The sequence below is a fragment of the Gastrolobium bilobum genome, unplaced genomic scaffold (assembly GCF_033153095.1).
Source record: "Gastrolobium bilobum isolate Gb01-03AN ecotype WA unplaced genomic scaffold, APGP_CSIRO_Gbil_v1 utg48080, whole genome shotgun sequence".
Classification (NCBI taxonomy): Eukaryota; Viridiplantae; Streptophyta; class Magnoliopsida; order Fabales; family Fabaceae; genus Gastrolobium; species Gastrolobium bilobum.
In genome coordinates, this window is record NW_026896970.1 from 224,203 (window position 1) to 234,982 (window position 10,780).

Below are 10,780 nucleotides of genomic sequence, written 5' to 3' on the forward strand. Positions count from 1 at the left end.
TTATAATAATGTGGTGGAATTGTATTAATATTTTTAATATAAATTTATATGTACATTAATTGTTTTTAATTTAGTTATAAATTTGTGGATGTATATTATCATCAACCTGACATTGTTCAAGAAGAAACGGAAGTGCAGGATACGTCACTGCATCGAAGGGGTCCTTTCTAATCAGATAAATATTTGGTACAATTATTATATCTAAGTGGGTATAACATTTTTTTACTTTTGAAAAAATTTCAACACTTTATAAATTTTTTTTTTCCATCACATTGTACTTTTTTTCAAAAATGACAAAATGTTGTTTCCACTTAGATATAACAGTGATATCAAATTTATCCCTTGAAATGATGCTTCTCCGTTGATGTAATACGTAGTTTTCCTTTCTCTGTTGATAATAATTTTCATTGGTGATCTGTGAGGAGCCACATTCTGATTTCCTTCTTTCTCCTCTTGTGGTAGGTTTCGCCCTTCCCTTTTTTTAAGGGTATTGATATTTGTAGTAATTAGGGATTTACATTTAGGGGAAAAGAATTCTCATGTTACATGAGAATTCTTTCTTCTACTAAAGAGACATCGAAATGTGTGCAATAATTTTTTTATTTTTGTTTTTTAATGAGAGGTGGGACCCATCACTCACTGTGTCTATAGTAGGAGAATTCTTTCTCCTACAACATGAGAAAAGAGGGACCCTTACATTTAACTATACGTGTCTCTCTCACTCTTAAAAATTAATTCAACTCCGCTAGAAAAGCTGGTTGTGGTGGTTTAGTCAAATATTTCCACGGTAAATGGGTTAGTGGTTTTAAATAGGGAAATACAAGTCTGATGTTGCATGAGACTTGCTATCTCATGCCATAGACTTAAAATATGTGGGACCTACTTTTTTTAAAAAAAGTAAAAAAATAAATAAAAGCTAGCACGACTTTTGATGTATGAGTAGGAGGGGTATGTTATCTCATGTAACATGAGAAAAACATACCCCTTTTAAATATGGGTTTTATTTTTCTTATGTTGCATGAGACAAGTTGTCTCATGCAACACACAAAAAGTGGGTGAGACCCACTAAAAAGGAAGAAAGAGAAAATAAAGAAGCGGGTCCCACTCATTTTTTGTGTGTTGCATGAGACAACTCGTCTGATGCAACATAAGAAAAATAAAACCCTTTAAATATTTATGGGGTTTTGTTCTCCTCTCCTTCCTGAACTGTGGGCCATTTTCTTAGATCTTCAGTTTGCTAGGAATTTTGGTTTTAATAATTTTTTAGTTGAGAGCGATTCTTCTCAAGCTATTACATTGATTACCTTAATAGATAATGAGGCTCAAAAACTGCATCTAGTGGTTAGGATTCGAGCACTCGCTGATCTCGATTGGAATATTAAGTTTGTTCATTATGGAAGAGATAGTAACAAGTGTGCAGATTGGATTGCTAAGGATGCTCTTGCTTGACTTTTGGGTTTTCATGTGATATCCTCTCCTGATCAACCACTCTTGTTGTTGTTGAAGAAGGATATGGATGAAGCTTCTTCTATTCTTAGGATAGCTGCCCCTGATTAGTAGTTGTTTATTTTATTTTCTGTTTTTGTTTTAGGGCCTTGCCCCTTTTGTTTACCAAAAGAAAAAAAAATTAATTCAACTCAAAATTTTAAGGTATTAAGTGAGAGTCTTTTTTTAATTTATAGTATTCTTTAACACACCTCCTCACACAAGCCATTTAGACTTGAAGTGTGGATATTGCACAAACCTAATTTTTAGAGGCGCGATGATATCGAACTCGTGAATTTAGAGTTAATGAAGTTCTGATATCATATAAAGAATCAATTCAACCCAAAAGTTTAAGGGTCTGTTTGATTGTGTTCTGTTTTTTTTGTTCTTAAAACTGTTTTGTAAAATAGTTATGAAAACAATTGTTTTCTATATTTTTTTCTTTTTAAAAGTTAAAAACCAAAACAGAAAACAAAAACAACTCAGACATGTTCTCTAAATTTGATTTTAAAAACAAAAAAACAGTTATAGTTTTCAAAACATTTTTTACAAAACAGGTTTTACCAAACGAGTTTTTTACTTTTTTTGTTCTGAAAACTAAAAAACTGTTTTGCAGAACAGTATTCAAACAGAGCCTAAGTTGTTGGGTGAAGGCTTTTTTAATAATTTATAGAGGTGGACGATGCATAGTCCACCTGTATGTAGTATGAAATTTCACAAGAGAAAGTTGTGGACAGTGAGGATCGAACTCGAGGCTTTGATATCACATAAAAAACTAATTCAACTCAAAAATATAAATTATTGGGTAAAGACTTTTTTAATAATTTATATTATTCTCTAATATTCACTGTAAATGTAACACAATAAATAATTTTTAATTTATTCATCGTGACTTGTCAATCAAAGTCAAAACAATGATGAAATGGTGGTTTCCCTTCCTTGTTTCAAAACGGTGATACATTACATTCTAATAATAGCATATGTATCTTATTTTTCTGGGGTTAAACGACAAAAGAAAGACTTCACTTCGGAATCTTTGCCCTTTTTCGCTGGAACAAATTAAATCCCAAAATCTCAAATTTTATTTTAGGATGATATTTTTTTCTCACTTTTGGCATTTTCTCTTTCGTCGATGGCTATCTTTGGGCAGAGCCATTTCTGTTTTTGGTTAGAGAGGTAGAGTTCATTACTAAATAATGACGGATATCGATGTAAAAGTTTATGTAATAAAGTTTAAATTTTATTATAAATACTTGCACATACACCATGTTACATTTGCATATATTTTACCAATTTATTGTTATCTATTTTATCTTATGGACATCTACACTCTTGTTGGATGATTCCATCAACTCCATTATATGATGTAATATCCACCTTATAATTAGGCATAAAGCATTATTAATATCTTAATGGTTAAATTCTGCGCAATATTTACATGGGTAATTAATTGTATCTAAGCTTTTTTATTTTATTTTTTAACAATCACCTCGCCTAAAAACTTAAATTATTCTCAAACACTATGATTTGATCAGACTCTAACCCTACATTGAGTCTTATTAAAGTAAGATGTTGGCCTCTTCAAAAATCCTTCGACAATTGCTTTTTGCAAAGTGTTATCTTAGAAATTTAAACCCATGACCTTAGCTCTTATATCACGATGAAACAACCATTTCATCAAATAATTTAAGCTGGTAAGTAATGGTTGAACTTATAATTATGTGATCACTAAGACTCTAATACCATAATAACCATATCATCCAATAACTCAAGTCGATAAGTGATCAATAAGGTTTCAATAATTTTATATTATATGTGTAACACTTCAAAAAAAAATTCTGCATAATCATGCTTAACCGAACTGGTTGATTGCGGGCAACAACCACATGAAAAGTTATGTACAAAATTGAACATTGCATCACGGCTTTTTGACCTTAGTAGTCTCATTTTCATAATGTTTTACCGAAATAATTTCTTGGTCAAACATATTACCTATATAATGCATAACGACGCGGTACTGTGGGAATCACTTTAGGACGTGACACTTTAGCAGCCGCGTCCTTTGCATCTGTTCCTGACCACTGGAACGTGATATCTTGGCAATCACGTCCTATTACCAAGACCACTGGAACGTGATACCTTGGCAATCACGTCCTATTACCAAGACGCGGTACACTCTCAGCCGCGTGTCAGTGGATCTCATCCTAAAAAGAATTCAACAGGAAGCGATAATGTATAAGTTGCGTTCCAGGTTACAAGTCAAGTCGGAGTCAAGCAGATATATATATATTTCACCTAAAATTTAGACATATTGATATATTCACGGTAAAAGAGTTCAAAAAATCCAATAAAAGCAACAAGTTATTTTCGTACAAAATAGTTTTTATAGTTGCTAGCAATTTATTCTTTACTGATTAGAAGACTAACTCTTAAACCAGAGAATAATTAATTTAGAAATTTACTAACAATTTATAATTTTAAGGTGTTGGATGAAGGTCTTTATAATAGTTTATATTATTCACTTACACACTCCCTCATACAAAAGCCATTTGGGCTTGAAGTATGAATTTTGCATAGATTCTATTTTTTTTTGTTTACCTTAATATAAATCATTAAAAAAACTCCCACTCATCACGTTAAAATTTTGGATTAAATTGTTTCTTTCACATGTTGAAAATCGGGAAAGCAGACCAAACACGAAACAGGGGTATACGATTGGGTACTATTGGATTTTATGTACTCTTTTACAATGAATATATCAATATGCCTAAATTTTAGGTGAAACATATATATCTGCTTGGCTCTGACTTGACTTGTAACTTGGGACGCGGCTTATACTGCTTCCTGTTGAATTCTTTTTGGGATGAGACCCACTGACACGCGGCTGAGAGTGTACTGCGTCTTGGGAATAGGACGTGATTACCAGGGTATCACGTTCCAGTGGTCAAGAACAAATGCAAAGAACGCGGTTGCTAAAGTGTCACGTCCTAAAGTGATTCTCACAGTACCGCGTCGTTATTAGGTAATATGTTTGACCAAAAAATTATTTCGGTGAAACCTTATGAAAATGAGACTACTAAAGTCAAAAAGCCTTCCATCACTAAGCAGCTGCAGTTCCCCCAATTCACTCGAGGGAGCATACGTGGCATGTACCTCCTCTGACGAATTACAACAAACTTTCTTGGTTCCATCACCGACAAACTAAGCTCACTCCACCCTTTTTCTGCTCACTCATCACCCTCGGGCCCATCGTTACTGTGTGTAAGACCCAAACCAGCACTTGTCACTGCACACTAGTGCTTTGCAGGTAGATATATGACCACGGTGGGGTGACTGATATATATCAAATGTACACAACTACTAAATTAAAATTGAAAGATACCTCGCACCAGTCACCATCGAACTCACCACCCAAGAAAAATTAATTTGGCTAGGATTTTATTTTATTTATTTATTTTTTAAGATATTTCAATAAAATTTCTTGATTAATTCGATTCGGGACAGATTTTAAAATTAAAGTTTTAAACCCCTCCTAAAAAGAATATTAAGGAGAATCGAACATCTCTCGCCCATTTGGGGATTAATATTGGGGTTTCCATCTATCATGTCACATGACAAAAAAATTTTCTCACACATAATATTTTGTGGGCCCGCACTTTTTGAAGCAAAAAAAAAAAAAACTATGACACGCAAAACGAATCTCTATAACATTACACAATCACTTTTCCTACAACATAACTCTTATAAAACCCTTAAATATTATTAGATTCACCTAAATTACAACACATATACTTACTTAAATTTTTTATAACTTCTATATATAATTTAAGTATGGATATAGTATAGGAGGACTAAAAATTTATATGAAAATTAGACGTGCACAATTTGAAAAGCTTATTACCCCAGTTTCATCTTCTCACTCTCTTTGTTTTCTTAAAATGATTAAAAAATTGACGCTAGACCACAGAAATAAGCATCATTGACGTGACGAGTCATTAACTACTTGCTTCCTACCAAAAGAACCCTCAACTTTCATGATTTTGTAGCAAATGGTAATTAGTGGTATGTTTTGCTCCCTCAAGAAGACTTTTGTTGGATGCATTTATGGCTGAAATGGAAGTGAAACTAATCATCAAAGCAAGTCAGATATCAGGGTCAGGGTGTGGGTGTGCCCTCGTTTCAACGGCAAGACGATATGCACGAAAGGACACTCTCTCGTATGAAAAGCTGATATTAATGGCATTTTTAGGCCTAACAGATTCTGGTTCTCTCTCGTGATAGTCAATTACTCAGAATAGTACACGTGAAATGAAAAGATAGCGTTTCTCATAGCATCATTGTATTGGGCCATATCCACGTCGGCAATAAAGATTGACGTGTGCCCTTGATGTTTATTGGATGCCATTTTGTGAAGGTACTTTTTTTTTTCTCTCGCCTCCCTTCATGAATGTAACAATATCAATTGGGATTGAATTCTTTCCCGTGAAAAAGTGATCATGTGGTCATGTTATGTGATCACTATCACTCATTGATGATAAGATAAGAGAGAGGAAATTATATAATTTTTCAACGAGTGGTTGTGATCAAATAACATGATCACTTTTTCACGTGAGAGAATTCCCTCTCATATCCAATAACAAAATCATTAATTACAAATCTTGGAATGTACAATTGAAATGGAGAAAAAGGGGCCCTTGAAGCGAGTAATTCTATATGTATTCCTAAGTACTTAGAATAATATGTATCAAATAGAAAAGTGATAGCATTTCATGTATTAAAAACAGTGTTATTTAAATAATGAAAAATGATTAAAAATATTCATTAAAATGGTATAGCATTACTCAAATCAGAATGATCACGTATGCTTGATTTTGTGGAACTATCTCACCAGTAACTCTAGGAGTTATGTATAGCACAGCATTCTTTTTGTCCTCAGTGCTTTATTTTCTGCTAGGTGGGTAGCTAGGTGTATATCATTTTGATATCTTTTCTTATTAACATTAACCAACCAATTGGTAAAGACTGGGATACTAATGAGTCAAAAATTCAGAGGTGGTGGATCGGGTACAGTTGTGAGCGCAATTGATCAGTTATCTTGCACTGACACTGATATATGAGATATGACACGACATGACATTTTGATATATTAATTTTAAAATATGTTAAATTTCGACACATTAGGACATATTTTGATATTATATAATATTTTTAATTTATGTAGTGTATATTGTATTTAATATTTAATAATTTGACAAAAAAAATAAAGCTAAACTTATAGTATCCATCATTTTTGCAAAGAAACATAAGATATTCTAAATATTTATACTAAACTCAATAAAATCATAATCGTAATCTAACGAATCTAATAGTTGGAACTCAAAATGCAACGTAACGTAACATTTGAGCCTTTTTTGAGTCCTTACAACAAGTATTGAAGTGTCGAAAAATGTTGGAGTATCGGAAAATATCAGACACGATACGTCAAAATTTTTGAAGTGTCGGTGCTTCATAGATGATAAGGGATATACCTACATAAAAGGAAAGCTCGAATAGAAGCATTCTAGATAAAGATAACACGCTTCTCATTATTTAACGTATTTTGAGATTCCACTTATTATCATTGTTGTATAAGTTTAGTGTGTGTCATTTAAAATGATACAAGTTGTATATTTTTAGTGACTTACACAAAGTATGACCGATCATACTTTGTGTAAATCTGAAAAATTACTTTTTTTTACTTTACACGTCAGCGATATGATTGGGAAGAGAAAAAAAAAAGTAACTTTTTATATTTACAAAAAGTATGATCAGTCATACTAAGTATGACCAGTCACACTTTGTGTATATCACTTAAAAGAACACAAACTTATATCTTTTAAAATGACACTTCTTTTTCCCTTGTTGTATTACTTGCTAGCTTTCCATGGTTGTGCCCAAGAAACGTTGCTCCTAATAGGAAATGTAATAGAACTAGCAAGAACCCGACAATTTTGGTATTTTTAAATTTAAATCAGACTTTAAAAACATAAAATATATTTAAAATAAATTTAAATTTCAAAATTAATAAAACAGAAGTTAAAAATAACAAATGTTAACATTTTAAAAAAAAAAGGTAAATGATATGATTAAATCACTTCTAAGAAGGTATATATATATGTGTGTAAAAATGAAAATTCAGTGACTGGACGATCCAGTGCACTATATACTCTCGGAAGTACATAATGCACTAAATACTATAACAATGTACTTTTGAGAGTACATAGTTATAATATTTATTATAGCTATGTACTTCCGGGAATACATAGTGAATCGTACAAAATTTTATATCTAGTCTTTGTACTCTCACTTAACCTATATATATATATATATATATATATATATATATATATATATATGTCAGGATCATTTTATACCATTGTAAGTTACAGTCTCAATCTTGATCATTGATCTCACTTATATTCAAGGGCTCAAATATTTTAGTAATGTGAGTCATTGGATATAAGTGGATCAATGATTAACATTGAGTGTAACACTTCCCACTTATATCCCCCTACATATATATATATATATATATATATATATATATATATATATATATATATATATATATATATATATATATATATGTAAGTCTTACTCTCAATCTCAGCTGTTGATGGACGGAAATCAACGGTTGTCATTTATAGTGTAATTAATAATTAATTAATTAATATAACTTCCTAAATTATAACTGTTGGATGGACGAAAATTAACAGCTAGGATGAAGAGTAAGATTTATAAGTCTTACTCTAGAGTCAAATGATCTCTTTCCATATATATATATATATATATATATATATATATATATATATATATTGCTTAAAAAAGTTTGATACTACAAATATATATATTGTATCTTATTTCTGAAAATATAATATTTAATTAAGAAAATAAGTCTAGAATAAGTAGATAAATAAGGAATTATTTAAATGAATTTGATAATTTTTTTTTGGTATATAAGTAAATTTTATTTATAATTGATTTGGGAAAGAAATAGAAACTGATAGTGAACAAAAAATATCAAACGCAAAAGAAAATTAAAGTAGAAGAAAGAACACATGATTTTTAATGAAAAACCTAGGTATTTTATGAAAAAAAAAAAACAATGCATAAATAGACTATCTTATTTTCAAAAATAAACACTATAATTTATGGCAAAAACCTTCTGTTTCCTCCTTTTATGGAAGTTTCGAGCAGAGTAGATAGATGAACAACGGTATCTAAGGGCATTTTTACAGAAGAGAGAATAATGGATAGATTTTTGAGTCAAATGATGGATTGCCCAGAAACCTCAATCTTTTGGACTAGTGATGTGGATCAGGCAAGGCATTCGCACAACCTAATAAAAATAGACTGGGCTTTTCTGACACGCAAAGATTGAGAGGGTTAACAACAAATATCATTAGCCCGCTAAATATTTTATTCTGGGCTTCACAGAAGACCCTTTTACAACAAATATTCATTAAGTTCGGTATTATTTTATTTTTTTATTATTATCATTATTATTTTTGGGAAACATAAGGTGGGGTATCTTGAAGAAGAAGGCGTTTGGTACCCGGAATATTTTTCATTCCCCAACCAACCTTGGGGACATAACAATCCCACGTTTGGTATCAACAAAATGTAAAACTTTCCCAGACTAAACACTTTTTCCGGCAATGGCTATTGTGTGTAAGTTTTTGTACGTTCCCCGGCTCCAAAGTTTCATGGATTAGATGGAAATGTTTCTTGCCTAGGGAAGTGGAAAATAAGCCGCCAAAATGTTGACCAAATTAACTTTCTTTTTTGTAAGATCTGTGTGAAACCATTTGCTCCCTCCGTGTACTTGGTCGCTTGCATATTTTTGGAAGAACATCTAGACTTGGAGGTTGACCTATTTAAACATCACAAGATATACTGGTCTGTAGACATATTGGCTGCATGCATGTAGCATATGTGTAGGCTGGAAGTCATAATTTTTTATTTTATTTTAAATAGTTTCATGTAATTGGAGTGTATGAAATCTACAGAATGGTGAAGAAATAGATCTGCCTAACATCCTCAAATGGTTTCCCAAGAATTGTATCTGACCTGCGAACATGTTTTGGTCTCATGGCAAAAACTGTGGGCTTCCATGGTACCTGAGGTGGTGCTGCTGCATCAGGTAATTGGTAAGGTTGATGAACGGGGGCTTTTGATTGGTTGGCAAAAGGTTCATGAGTCTTATGATTGTGCATACCAGCAGCCCAACATGTTTGTAACTAGGGCTGTGCATGAGTCAAGTCGGGTCAGGTTTTTGTCCGACTCGACCCAACTTGGTTTTCATAGGTCAGGTATTTTGACCCGACCCGCTTTAATTTAATCCAAGTTAGGTCTGACTTGGATTGGATTTTGTTGAACTAGTTCTGAACCAGTTTGGATCTGACCTGACTTGGTTTCTGAAGTGGGTCTGACTTGGTTTCTGAACTGGGTCAAATATGACCTGACCCATTTTTTACTTGGTTTTCTCACAAAATTTTGTCGAAATTTTTATGTTGCAAAAGACGAAAATTTCGTCACAAAATTATTTTTTCGTCGAAATTTTTACAAAAAAAATTTTCTATTGAAATTTAGTTTCCGTCAACAGTTTGACGAAAATGATTTCTTCCATCAAATGTTTCAAACGAAAAAAGAATTTTGTCAAAAAATTTGACGGAATGTTTTTCGTTCAAAATTTCGATGGGAATGTGTTCTGACGAAAATTTTGACGGAAATTATTTCGAGGGAAAAGTTTCATTTGAAACTTTCGACAAAATTTAGATTCTCTAAAGAATTTTGACAGAATATTTTTTCGGCAAAAAAATTTTTTTGTCAAAAAAATTTACGGAATTTTTTTATAGAAATGTGTTTCGTTGAAAATTTTGATGGAAATTTTTTATCAAAAAACTTGACGAAAATATTTAGTTGAAAATTTTCGATGGAAATGTGTTTCGCTAAAAATTTCGACAAAAATTTTTCCGTCGAAAACTTGCGCCAAAATTTGAAATCTGTAAAGAATTTAGATGAAATTTTTTGCCATCGAAATTTTTGGATGACGAAAATATTTCCGTCGAAAACTTTCGCCGAAATTTGAAATCTGTAAAGAATTTTGATGAAATTTTTTGCCGTCGAAATTTTTTATTTACGAAAATATTTCTGTCGAAAACTTTCGCCGAAATTTGAAATCTGTAAAGAATTTTATTGAAATTTTTTGCCGTCGAAAAGTTTGATGGAAATGTGTTTCGTCGAAATTTTCAAT